General features: G+C 35.0%; 1 protein-coding gene across 1 annotated transcript in view; it reads left to right on the forward strand.

Annotated features, from left to right (window-relative positions):
- The window catches only part of ADGRL3 (adhesion G protein-coupled receptor L3), an 866,124-nt gene that overhangs the window by 796,840 nt on the left and 55,004 nt on the right, over positions 1-14,280 (forward strand). The gene's annotated exons all lie outside the window — the stretch shown is intronic.

Consider the following 14,280-nt stretch of genomic DNA (forward strand, 5'->3'; position numbering starts at 1 on the left):
AAAGAGTAAAAAGTAATGGTAGAGGCTTTTAGGGCTAAGAAAGAAAATCGGTGCCTATGTGGAGGGACAAGGAGCTTACTTAGGCTTCCCTTCCCTGTGTCTGTCCCTAGCTCCTTTCCCATGGACAAACTTCTGCATCTGGATTTCTGATTTTGGCTTAGTCAGGTTTTTTGATTTCTGGTCTCTCTTAGGTTTAGCATGAGTGTTGGGATGGCAAACATATTGTCAGGTGGCTTAAAGAAACAGTTTCACTTTGCTTCCTTCTTCCTAGTGCTCTACTTGCTAAAGGAAGGCATAGTAGTAGAGGGAAATGATGACTTGAATGTCAGACACTTGGGTTTGAATTTCTATTCAATGTAATAATTGTTCTATTAACTTGCAAGTTTCATCATGGTTCTCAGTATCTCCTCTGAATTGGGGATAATTGTATCTACTTTGTAGAGTTTTGAGATGATTAAATATAATTATATGTAATATGCATGCATCACATAATTTGTGCCCCTACAAGATGGTCTGATTATTTTTAACTACTATGTGAAAATGTTCTTGGTGCTTTCCATGTTGAAATTTGTTCCATCTCATATCAAAATCCGATTAGAATTTGGCCTTGTTTACCATGGGGTGTCATTAAGAATATGCAAGAATATGCATTATAGGGGCTCTTGGTGGCTTATTTGGGCCTTCAGCTCGGGTTATGATCCTGGAGTTCTGGGATCCAGCCCCACATTGGGCTCCGCCCCCAATGAGGAGTCGGCTTCTCCCTCTACCTCTGCCTGCCACTCCCCCTGCTTGTGCTCTCTCTCTGTCAAAATAAATAAATAAAATCTTTAAAAAAAGAATATGTGTTATAAATAAGTATATATATTTTATACATAGTACATATTTTATATTTATAGTTATATATAAATTATATGATACATAATTGTATAACATATAACATCATATATAATACATATTATTATATTAACATATTATATTAATACATATATAAGTGTATAATATACATTTTTAAGCCAAACTTAATTATGAAAGAATTGGTTCTAGGAAGGAAATGCACATTTAATTAATAAGTAACAAATTCTATAGTTAGTTCTGAAGAAGAGAGAAAGAAGTATGCTTAGTGAACTTGGACACTGGCCGTACATAAAGAAATCTAAGAAGGCTCTAAATAACTTCAAGGATGAATAGAAAAATGTTATAACTTACTTACCTTACCAGCATCCACAATAACTTACTCTGTTCTTAAAGGTAACTTGCTTTGAGGACTATGTTTCTAGATATTGGTAGAAACAGTTAAGTGAGAATTGCATTCTGTTTGAATGTAATATGTTACCTTATTACATGATTACTAGTATTATATTATTTATGGAGTGGTGGCAATCTAAAAATTAAAGACAGAAGAGCAAATTGATATAATCTTGAAAAATGCAGCAGTATCACAAGAATATTGTAACCCTTTAATTTTTTCTCCTTTGTATTACTATATTAAGATGACTATATATATAGCTAGAGAGAAGGGCACATACAGGGAAGAAGAAAGCCTCCTTTTCAAATAGTATCATCTTTATGCTGTAGTCAGAGCAGTATCCTAAAAAGAGTTTCAGCCTTTATGAGAATAGCAAATGTAGTCCTGAGTTGTATTTAGTAAAAATATTGATCCACTTCAAAGTTTCTGGATGAGTTTTTAGGAAAATATTTTTAGTTCTTTTTCATTTTTCTCAAAATATTAGCTAGTGATATAAGAATGTTGAAATACCAATTTAAGTTTTTTAAAAGTAAGCTCAGTATAGTCCAATAGTCCATACAGGTTTAAAAAAGAATAGCTTATATCTCCAAGCAATTGATTTTATTCATACTTTACCTTACACCACCGAAACTACTAAATTCAAATAAAAATTCTACAAATTTCTAATTATTTTGAATATTTAGTGATGTGTTTAAAAACTGTTACCTCTCTTGTAAAAAGATTCCTGGGTCAACACACTATACTAAAGATGTATTTTACCAAATCTTTATCAGGTAAATTTCCTAAAGCCCATCCATACCATAAGCACTCTAGTTCTAGAAAATGTAGAACTAGTAATTGCTTAAATAAATAATTCACTGTAATAAGATAAAATAATGTTCAAGAAAATTTTGAAAGGAATATCATCTGTTATTCCATCAGACATTCCTAATGTCTGTTATTTCATTTTTCCCAGTCTTCCTCCATTTCCTTAGTCTGTGGTTGAAGATCACTGGAAATGTACATTAACATTATCATAAGTGATCCAAGTATATCTGAAGAGATTACACTTCTAAACAACACTGTTTGGAGTTCCATGTGTTGTTATAACATCACTAGATTTGCTTCAAACAAGTTAAGGTAGTAGGTAGTAGGTAGTCCTTTACTGATTAACTTAATTCCAACGGTAAAGGCATTCATTGATTTGGCACTTATTTGGAAAATGAATTTTCACCACAGATTCACAAAGATGTGCATTCTGCAAATGTTGTTGCCAATCTCATTGTATCATACATTTTACACTATAGTGTTCAGTTTTTTGAAATGTAGAAGTATTGGACTCTTTCAAGTTTTCTTTTTTTTTTCATTAAAATGCATTTAAATCCCCGTATGATCTTCCTAGGAGCCAAGTGTTTTATGCATCACTGTGTTCAGCATACTTTATACACTGGGAGCTGACATTTGAGGAAAACAGTTTGAAGCATGATTGTCATAGGCACACTGGAACTGTTTTGCATTATACCTTGAGATCAAATAATATTTTCACTTTTCTCCCAAATAATTAGTTTTGAATCAAATTTAGGAAAGTCATTTGCAGTGCAGTCTAAGGATGAGAAAGTCTGAAAGACTACCTAAACGAAAAATAATTCTTCTTTATAATAAAAACATAAAAATTAGCAGCTCCTTTGTTTTCTATATGTGACTTGGACTCAGATTTCCTTTGTATCTTATGTGAAATGTGCCGTTGTACTTGGGGGAAGCTTGGTAAATGGAATTGTTTTTTTACGAAACCAACATTTCTCAAGTCATAAAACTCATTTTTCCCTAAAAGTATATAAGTGCAGATTTTTATAATAGTGGTAGAAATCTGGACATCTGGGTGGCTCAGTGGTTGAGCATCTGTCTTTGGCTCAGGTCATGATCCCGGGGTCCTGGGATCCAGTCCCACTTCAGGCCCCCCACAGGGAGCTTGCTTCTCCCTCTGCCTCTCTCTCTGTGTCTCTCATGAATAAATAAATAAGATTTAAAAAAGAGTGGTGGAAATCTGAGAATAATTGCAAGTAAATATTTGTGTCTGTATTAGTCACATTTATTTAACTTTTAATATGTGAATATGGCTTTGCATTTTATTCTTTATTCATTATTTTTTAATAAATGAGAAGTACTAAAATTTTGAATTTATTTTGAAGATAGAACTTACAGAATTTGCAAATTTATTTTATGTAGTCTCTCAGAGGAAGGAATGGATTGTGATTTCAAAGTTTTTGGCTTGGGATACTGAATGAGTTGTTATTACTAAGATGTTGAAAACTGCAGAAAAAACGCCTTAGGGGTGTCAAAAGATTTTTTTTTTTTTGACAACTAAGTTTGAGAGACTTACATTTTACTGTAGATGTTGAGTAGGCAGAGTGATGAATGCTGGAGATTTAAATTTGGAGTCATCAGTGTACAGGTTTGTTTTATTTTGATTTTGCATGGAGTTTTTTTAATATTTTATTTTTTGAATACTGATTTCATTTTATATATACATAAATATATATTATTACTTTCTATAATGTCAAATAATCCTGTCCTTTATTTGTCACAGTGATTCACTTCCTTTAAATATTAAGCAGAGTGAGATGATGGGGAAAAATGTAATAGTAGTAAAATAGTGAAAGTGATATGGACAGATGGCAAAAAAAATTGAGATAGTGATATTCCAACAAGACTGGTTTCCCTCACTAGTCACTAGATTGTATATTTTTGTTAGGATGACTCCAGATATGAGTATCAAATGCTCACCCAAAATAACAGCCTAAATCATGACAAATGGGACAAAAAAAATCAGATGTAGGAGGTTCCAGAGTTGACTCAATAGTTCACTGATGTCAGTAAGGGTCTAAGCTCCATCTATGTCTCCCATAAACAGGTGCTCCTTGGCCATTCCTTGAACCTTAGAAGTATAGGTACTAGCTGCAATCTTAGGAATATTGATCAAGATTTTATTTTAAATCCATGATATTGGGTAAATAAAGAGATTGAGAGTCAAAACATACAGTAAGAGGACCAGTGACTGTAACCCTGGATCACGCTAACTTTTAGACATATTGGAAATGCAGAACCTACAAAGTAGATTTCAAAAGAGTAGCCAATGGGGTGGGAAGGCTAGAGATCCTAGGAATTAGGTGAATCAAGCCTGTCAGTTAAAATGGGAACTTGGATTTGGCCACTGGACCACATGGAGACCCTTGTGCATTCAGGAGTTGTTTTGGCAAAGTAATTGACAACACCTTAGCGCTCTAAGTGGGTTGAGGGGAGAATAGTAAGAGAGGAGTTAAAAACCACATGTAAAAAAGCCACAGGTATTTTTCTGTAAATAAGAGTGAAGAGGGGATCCCTGGGTGGCTCAGCGGTTTAGCGCCTGCCTTTGGCCCAGGGCACAATCCTGGAGTCCTGGGATCGAGTCCCACGTCAAGCTCCCAGCATGGAGCCTGCTTCTCCCTCCTCCCGTGTCTCTGCCTCTCTCTCTCTCTCTCTCTCTCTCTCTCTCTATGTCTATCATGAATAAATAAAAAAAATAATAATAAGAGTGAAGAATGGAGGTTAAATGTAGGGTCAAAGGAGTTTGGGTTTTGTTTTATTGATTGGTTAATTTAAGCATTTTGGAGATTATAGCCTCTTCCTTTTAATCTGGTAAGAATGGACAAGTTAGGATGCTTCAGTGGCTCAGTGGTTGAGCATCTGCCTTTGGCTCAGGTCATAATCCCAGAGGTCTGGGATCGAATCCCGCATTAGGCTGTTTCTCCCTCTGCCTATGTCTCTGCCTCTGTGTGTGTGTGTGTGTGTCTCTCTCTCATGAAGAAATAAATAAAATCTTTAAAAAATAAATAAGTCAAATCTTTATATTTTATACATATTTAGTAAATTTTATGTGTAATTTCATGAATTTAAGAAGCAAAATAAGTTACATAGAGAAGAACTAATCATCAATAAAAATTACCTAAGTGACAAAATTCTTTTTCCTTTAAGTAATAACAAGGTATGCATTTTGATACCCTTAAAAACAATCCTTGGGGCAGCCCGGGTGGCTCAGCAGTTTAGCGCCGTCTTCAGCCCAGGGCGTGATCCTGGAGACCCAGGATCGAGTTCCATGTCGGGTTCCCTGCATGGAACCTGCTTCTCCCCCCTGCCTGTGTCTCTGCCTCTCTCTCTCTGTGTCTCTCATGAATAAATGAATAAAATCTTTTTTTAAAAAATCCTTTATTTAGCTATCTTCCTGGAAATAAAATACAAAGCTATATATCATGAAATTTTATTAAGCATACTTTATAAGATAGCTGTGTGCTAATATACCTCTTGGAATATAAGATGAACATTCTTATTTCTCAGAAATACCTGATTATATATGCAGAAAAAAAGACTGAATGGAAATATACTATAAAATGAATAATGGTGACCTTTTAGTGGTAAGATTATGTATAATTTAAAATGTTCTTTTTTGTACACTTGTATGTTATTTTCAGACAGCACTTCTGACACCAATTATATGGTGTTTTTTTTTTTCTGCCACCCACCCCATTCTCCAATACCAAATAAGTTTCTAACAATTAAATTCAATTTTGACACTAACTCCTGCAGTTAGAATAAACCATACAGGTTGAGGACTCAGTTTCATAACCCTGCCTGCCACTCGGATGCCAGCCACAAGTGGGTTACATAAGCTATCCCCCTTCTGCCTGGTGAACTACAAATTCAGGAGTTCCCACAATCACTCCTCAGATCCAGTGATTCACCAGAACAACTCACAGAACTCAGCAAAGTGCTCTACTTAAAATTGTAGCTCTACTGTAAAGGATACAACTCAGGAAAAACCAAATGGAAGATATGTGGAAGGATGAGGGATTGAGGTGTCAGTTTAATTTCCATGGGTTCTCTGGGATCTACCCTCCAGCCTTTCAAAGTGTTCACCAGCCCAGAAGCTCCTTGAATGGCAGCATCTGTTAAGGGTTTTAGAAGAGGTTTCACTACAACAATGTGACTGGTTAATCTTTGGCCAGTAGTGTAGAGCTCAATCTGTGGGCCCCCACCCCTTACTGGGGCTGCAGTTATAGGTGGGAGTGGGGCTGAAATTTCCAACCCTTTAATCATGACTTTTTCTCTAGACTTGTCCGCTCTACTCACCTCCACCCTTCCTTATTCCCTCTGCCAGCCCCATTATTCATTAACATTCAAAGACACTATATAAGAGATTTCAAGAGTTTTAGAAACTCTGCCTTAGGAACAAAGACCAAATATTTATTCTTTGTTATACCACAGTATTTTTGAGTTTTTGAAGTTAGTATGATGAACACTATAGTACTTCTAAAAAATTTTACTTGAAAATGGCTTGCCCTATGTTATGACCATAAACGTGTTAGTGACATAACAGTCTAAGAATGTCATCTTTGAGCATCATCCTGTATTTCTAAACTCTGAAAAGTTTTAAACACTCAAGTCTAATTTTCTGTTAGTAGTATGCTACTATGTATATAGCTATATAATGAAAATTTAATCAAATCTTATGAAAATGAGAACATTTAATTACTGTAATTCATTTGTCTCCAAATTCTTTGTGAGGAAGAGCTCATTGTGTGTTTTAAATTGCTTTATATATATCATATAAAAATTGATGTGAGAATCTAGTTACTGTTTGGGGATAAAAAGTTTTAAACCTACTCTATTTTTTTATATATTTTGTTCATTTAAAAAATGTAATTGCTATTTATTTTCCTTGAATTTTAAATATTTGAATAAAGATTCAAAAACCAGTACATATAATTAGCAACATCTTGTTTAATTTTATCTTGCAAAATTAACTCTTATGTTCTATGAGTAAAACTCACAAATATGATTTCATTCAGTTTTAATATATTTATTTTAATGTAGTTTCAGCTTATAAACAATTATACAAGGAATGAGTAGATTTGGAATTGTACATTCCAAATGTAAATAAAAGCATTTGAATCACATTTTGATTACTTCCATGCAGATCATTTTTTTCAATACATAAGCCAGTTTTTACCCCGTGATTAAGTCATAGTGCTTGAAAGTATTATATGGAGGATATGACTACTTTCAAAGGCTGAATGAAGCATACAAGAGACATCATTGGTATCATAATCTTTGGGCTTTTAAGAGTTTGCCTTGGTTACTATAATCAGAACCAACTGGAAATCCGTTTTTGTTTTTTTTTTTTTCTAATAGGGATTTCTTTAAAATGACACAAAATATTTTAAATTTCAATATTTTTGGTGCAGTGATTATATATGTATATACATTTGTCTGAAACTTAATCAAAACTTACTAATTTTGAAAATTTGTTGTGGGAAACTTTGAATAATAAATATTGTCCTGGAAGACTTATCCTCCAAATCCAATCAACTCAAGTTTCAAATGCTTCTTGGAAATATTTAAAGTAAAATGTTGTGGGCAAAATTAAGTTAAATACTATATTGTATTTTGAGTCACATACTGTAAGTAAAAATTTAGTCATATGTTCTGAAATAAAAATAAATGCTCCCCGGTTCTCTTAAATCAACTGTAATTGCTATACTTGATCAAATAGCATTTTGAGATGTTGTGTCGAGTCTATTTGTAATGGTGTGCAAAATAATAAGACAAATAGCTAATTTGTTAAAGTTTTACTATGTGCTAGGCACAATTCTAAGTCTGTTCCATGTGTAAATTTAATCATTGCACTAAACCTCCTAAGTTTCTAAGAGGGTAATTGACTCACCTCGAGACCTCACAGCTAGTTAGTGCCAGAACTAGGATTTCAGAGGACTGTCTGACTTGGGGGCCCATTTCCTTAACCATTACCATACACTTGACGTTTCACATTGCACATCTGTAAATAAATTGTGTTTAATTTTAAAAGAGATGATTTTCTTTTCGGTAAACATCATTTTAGATTGATACATGCTTATGAAACTTTAAATATAAATATTGATTGGATTATATGATCGCCACGGGCCCCATCTTTAAAAGCCTGTGATTATTTCAGTATTTTCAGCTATGAACTATAATCATGCTAGCAAAATGCAGTGTCAGAGGTTTTAATGGCACAGCAGTCCTGTCAGGATTAGAGATAGAGATTTCAGACTAACTGGTATTTAAAGTGAATTACTGAATAAAACCACCCAAGGAGAATGTTGTTCTGGTAAAGGTGACTCAGAAAGTACAGTCAACAAGGTAAATGTAATAACATGATTTCATAGAAGCCAAGAATAGAAGGGAGTAGTCAATTGTAGAGTATTTCTGAATGGTCAAGTATGATAAGATAGAAAAAGTTACCAATGGCTTTGTCAATGACAGGGGTACTATGGAGTTGTGGGGAGAGAATTCCTGAATAAAGTAGCTTTTAAGAAAATGAGAAGTAAGCAAGTATGGATTACTAGTATAGAAAATTCTTTTTTTAAAAGATTTTATTTATTTATTCATGAGAGACACACAGAGAGAGGCAGTGACATAGGCAGAGGGAGAAGCAGGCTCCATGCAGGGAGCCCAATGTGGGAATCAATCCCAAGACTCTGGGATCATGCCCTGAGCCAAAGGCAGCCACTCAACCACTGAGCCACCCAGAAGTCCCAGTATAGGAAATTCTTGATAAATTTTTCAGAAAAGATTAACAAATAAGATTCTTGGAAAATCTCTGAGATCTAGGAAGAAGAATTTTTGTTTCTTAAAAGTAAGGAACACTGAAATATGTTTCCTGTTGGGAATGAGCCAATAGAGAAAGAGACAGTGATGAAGCATGAGAGAGAGCAATCATTACAGGAGCACAGTCCTGAGAAATATCAGGATGAGCAGATATGTTGGCTTTATAAGAAGAAAGGCAATTCTTTCATTATAATTGGAGGAAACATAGTGTGTGGAGGTACTGGTGAAGATAGTTGATAGATTTGGTGTTGGAAAGATGAGAACATTTCTGTCAGTATTCTTGGTAGAGTTTTCCTAGAAGTAGCCTCTGAGCCAAGGATTCAGTTCAAACAATTTATGAAGGAAATGCTTTCAGGAGAAATCAGTAAGAAAGTAAGTAAGGGGTAAGGGGAAATAGTATAGTAAGAGGAAGAAACACGCAAGGTTGTCATTTTGGGTGAAGTTTCAGACTGACCCTGATCCCAGAGGGAGCTCTGGACTGTAAATTACACTTTGGAACTTTCCAACCTTGAGGCAAAGGAGCTGGGATTGTAGAACTTCACACCTGTTAGTAATTGACTACAGGCTTGCTGTGGGGTGAGAGTGGAATGTAAACTCTCAGGCATTCCTGGCTATAGGGGCATAATAGCTCTGCGCCCAAGAACAATCATCTGTATGTCACAGGGGGTAAGCCTTTAGCAGCTAAGTATGCAGCAGCTGGGAGGTAAATTCAGGAGCTCTATAAGAGATTATGAGGCCTGTACAGTGCACCAGTGTGTTTGCAATTGTCAGATTGCTTCCCTTTTTTCAAGGAAATAGGTGACAACATTCAGCTGAGAGGTTAGGATGAGAGGAAAGTTTGAGGCTGAAGGAGGATGTGAACTATTCCTTTTGAAGAATGGAAAAGCATATGTGCTAGGGAAGTATATAGTTGGCTTGTCAGACATTGTTAAGTGTCATTAGAAATTTGTTGTTGGGATGACGGGATGGCTCAGTCGGTTAAGCATCTGACTCTTGATTTTGGCTCAGGTCATGATCTCAGAGTGGTGATATCAAGCCCTGAGTAGGCCTCTGTTCTGGATATGGAGCCTGCTTAGGATTCTCTCTCTCCCTCTGCCCCAAACCCCTCCCACCCCACCCTATCCCACCCCATGCTTACTTGCTCTGTTTCTCAAAAAGTAAAAAAAGAAAGAAAGAGAAAGACAGAAAAGGGAAAAGAGAAAGAGTGAGGAAAGAAAGAAAGAAGAAAGAAAGAAAGAAAGAAAGAAAGAAAGAAAGAAAGAAAGAAAGAAAGAAAGAAAGAAAGAGAAAGAAAGAAAAGGAAAGAAAAGAAAAAAAAGAAAAGAAAAGAAAAGAAAAAAGAAAAGAAAAGAAAGAGACTTATCACGAATTCAGCATGTCTTAAGTAATCATGATTGTGTATTAGGGTTTTGTGTGTTGTTATTTTGTTTGTTTTCCTAGCAATGCCCACCTATCCAGGGTGGGGTTTTTTAGAATCATTAAAGTTGAAAGGTTATGTAAGAAAATAAGTCAAAGGATCTAGGTTGGCCATGGGAAAAGAATGATCACTAATGGAGAGATGTATAGTGAAAACATAAAGAGACAGAAAAAATGGGAGGCCTGGAGTGGTAGTAAACATCTGATGGCAAGAACCTCAAAGGGGCTGGGGGTTTTGATAGGAGAAATCATGGTCTGGCCATGGCACTCCTTCTGCCTGAATGTTGTGAGAGAACCAATATTTGATTTTGTGTGGAAAGTACTGCCTATAGGGGACAATTTCTCCTAAAGCATGAAGGCGATGCCATTTCTGGGTGATAAACCACCCAGAGGTGAAGTTTACTATGGAGGGGAATTTGTTGATATTTGATTGTGAGTTTCAAAGGACAGGATATAGAATTTGGGGGGGGGAGGAAAGGAAATGGTGGAAGTTGGACTGATTAAGAAATATACCAAAAAATGTTAAAATGAATGGAAGGGCTAAGCCTGTAACCATTTTTTGTGGTCCAAAGTCATTACTTACTATCTTTTTTGCTGTCACTTACCATCTTAAGCAAAGGGGTCCCTATCCAGTGGCGATGGAAAAGCCCCCTAGATGGGTGACAACACTGCTTACACACTCTGCCTTAGGTAAATTCATATTCTCCCCAAATTCTAGAAAATACCAAGAAACCTATATCTTAAGAACACAACTCAGGCTACTTAAATATACTCCAATTAATAAAAGGAAACAAAAATGCCCTATGATTAAAGATAATAAACTGATGACCACTGATTGGCAAATTAATCACCACAAGGGTTATAGATTACACAGATGAACTGAAAACCTTAGCATACTCTGGATGCATTTCATTCCCCTAATTCCAGAGCTATACCTCTCACTCAAGTAAAAACAACGAGGGAAGAAGATACACTCTTTCAGACTTCAATTTTTCTCATTTTCCTATTATTCAGGAGGACTTTCTTACAGGAGTGTTGATGTGTTTTAAAGCTATTTTTTTCCCCTTTAGCTCATTTTAGAAAGTGGTGAAAGCATATAAGTCATATAGTAACTTTAAATAAAGGATTATGTATTAAATCATTGAATTTGTAATTAAAATGTGCAGACAGTATAGTAGAATGTTGTGTCTTGAGCTGCTCAGTCCACACATGAAAATTTCCTAATCTAATTTTCTCTTGGCTGAGTCCCAATTGTTTGGATTTTTCCACTACATACAATTATGTATTTTAAATAAAGTCTGTCATCAGAGTCCCTGGAACTTTTATAAATGTGCTATTTATGCACTGAGTATGCATTTTAGAATACTCTGGAATGTTTTCTATGGAAGTTGATATTTTCAATCAGATCTTTCAATGTGCTAATAGAAAAGTCCTCTCAGTTCCAGAACTGAGATTGATAGTCTAAGGTTCTAATTTAAAACTGGTTAATTATGAGACTGACAAAACAAGCCATGAGTGGAGAAGTTCATAAGTTATCAGCAAAAGCATTGACATCATTGGATAGTAACATATTACTTAGATCAAGACGTAGCTCAAAGATGGCGTATTTTCTTTGTAACCATCATTGCCATTGTAGTTGTGATTTTTCTGCCTTCTTTGAACGCACCACATTCTGCTCAGCTAGCTGTACAAAGGTTTCTAAGATTACCAGATCTGCCATTCAGTAACTTTCATTAGTGCAATGTAATGAAACAGCACATGGGCAGCCTCTTCAATAATATTCAGGGGAGCCCTCTTAGTAAAATATTTAAGCCCATTTGTTCCTACTAGATTTTCTTTTTAAAAAAAAAATAAGTTGTGGGCAGCCCCAGAGATTTAGCGCCACCTTCAGCCCAGGTGGTGATCCTGGAGGCCGGGGATCGAGTCCCAGGTCAGGCTCCTTGCATGGAGCCTGCTTCTCCCTCTGCCTGTGTCTCTGCCTCTCTCTCTGTGTCTCTCATGAATAAGTAAATAAAATCTTAAAAAAAAAAAATCTTGGCATTAAAAAAAATAAAATAAAATAAAAATAAAAAAATAAGTTGTAATGTTTTCCTATTTTTCCTGTTAGCTTTCCTGTGCACCTTCTCCTTGACTTGCTGCTACATAGTTTGAACGCTTTTGCCGTTGTGTGTGTCCCTGCCCAGTCTGTCATGTCTCTATTAATTTTGCCGTTGTTACCAAGGAATACGTACACTTAAACCATTAACTTTTTCCTCCACAGTGTGTACTTTGGAGGTCTTTGGAGGACATTTTGAATTCTTTATCTAATGAGCCAAATTTCCAGCATCATTTGCTAAGTAATCCATCTTTTTCCACCAGATGTGTGCTGCCACACTCTCCTATATTGAAATTTTATTTCTATGCTCCCTTCTATTCCATGGACATACACTTTGTTCTGCTACCGGGACCATATTATTGCCAGAACTTTCTTTGTATGTGGGAGAGCGAGGTTTCTGATTTTGATTGTGTCTTTCAAAATTGCCTTACTGACTCAGCTTTTATTATTCTTTTACGTATTTTTTTTTCAGAATTGTTTTTTTTAAATTCTTTTAATGTCTTCCTTTCCATACTGTGGTAAATCTCAATGGATCATGATGTTGATGCACTATTAGATGTTGCTATTTAATAGCTTCTTTAGGATATTTATGGAAGTTCTTAAGTAAAATGTTTTTACAATTTGTTTTTTATTCTCTTAAACTCTCCTTACCTGCTAAGTTATAATAGTCTCGAAGTTTTCCTTCTTTTCTGTTTAGACTTAACCTATATGAGAAAAGAATTATTGCTGCTTGAATATTAGACAGAACTTGTTTGTAAAATATTTTGGATGTAGCAACAGATGTATAAATTGGTCATGTGTATGTATGCATACTTTAGTTTTTGATTTCTAACTTAATTTCATTATTATCAGAGAATACATTCTGATTGTTGATTCTTGGTGCTTTACTGAAGCTACCCTCTGGCCTAAAATGTAAACGAGTTAAGATTTCTTACTTTGCTATTTGGACATTTTATATATCTGAAAAATTGGATTTATTTATCCTGTTCCTTAACTTTTTTTCTCATTGACTAATTTTAAGATTAGATTCCTGGTAACAAGTTTAATTGGAAACAACAACATCTTATTAAAAGTAAGATGTGGTAGAGATCACAGGTCATTAATTAGACCTACTCACTAACCAAGTAACTAGCTCTCGTGCACCGTCTCTGTGGGGTGACTTCATCATCTTCTTTACCACAAGACTTTCCCTGTTCCACATGAATGAAAAATTCAAGAATTCAGAGTGCTTTTCAACAATAGATCTTACTAACGTATAACCTAGGAGCCATAGACTAGTATTTTCTTGGTTTCATTTAACTCTGAAAAAGATCCTAGTGAGAGGTTATTTTGCTCATCATGGTGGTGAGTAAACTAAAGCTTATGAAGATTACCTTACTTGTCCACAATTAAATAAAACTTGTCTGCTTTCTATTGCATTTCAGTGCCTCCCTTGGTTCCATTTATTGGAATCTTTAGTAAGTACAGACATGTTTTAAATACTCAGTTGTGCTTTTTTTTTTGTTTTGTTTTAGTTGTTCTTACAAGCAGTTTATAAATAGGTGTTTATTCATAGAAGGGATATGATGAATGTTTCTACTACAAGTTGTTAAAACAAGAGGTGATGATATTATATGGTATGAAAAAAAAGTATAAGAGCAATTCAACCTGTCAGACACTTTTGGCAAGAATACAGAAAAGTTATTAATTTTCTGAGTTATTGTACTTAAACAAAAAATAGTTTGTGCATCTTCTAAGTTGAAAAAAGAAATCCTGCAAGTATGTAATATACTCTTTAAAGAATTTCATCTCCTTGCATTGCAGTGACCAAATGTGATCAGCCCCATAGTCACAGGTTCTAAAGAGTAAGTTCTAAGACTCTGTG

The sequence above is a fragment of the Canis lupus genome, chromosome 13 (genome assembly GCF_011100685.1).
Source record: "Canis lupus familiaris isolate Mischka breed German Shepherd chromosome 13, alternate assembly UU_Cfam_GSD_1.0, whole genome shotgun sequence".
NCBI classification, from domain to species: Eukaryota; Metazoa; Chordata; class Mammalia; order Carnivora; family Canidae; genus Canis; species Canis lupus.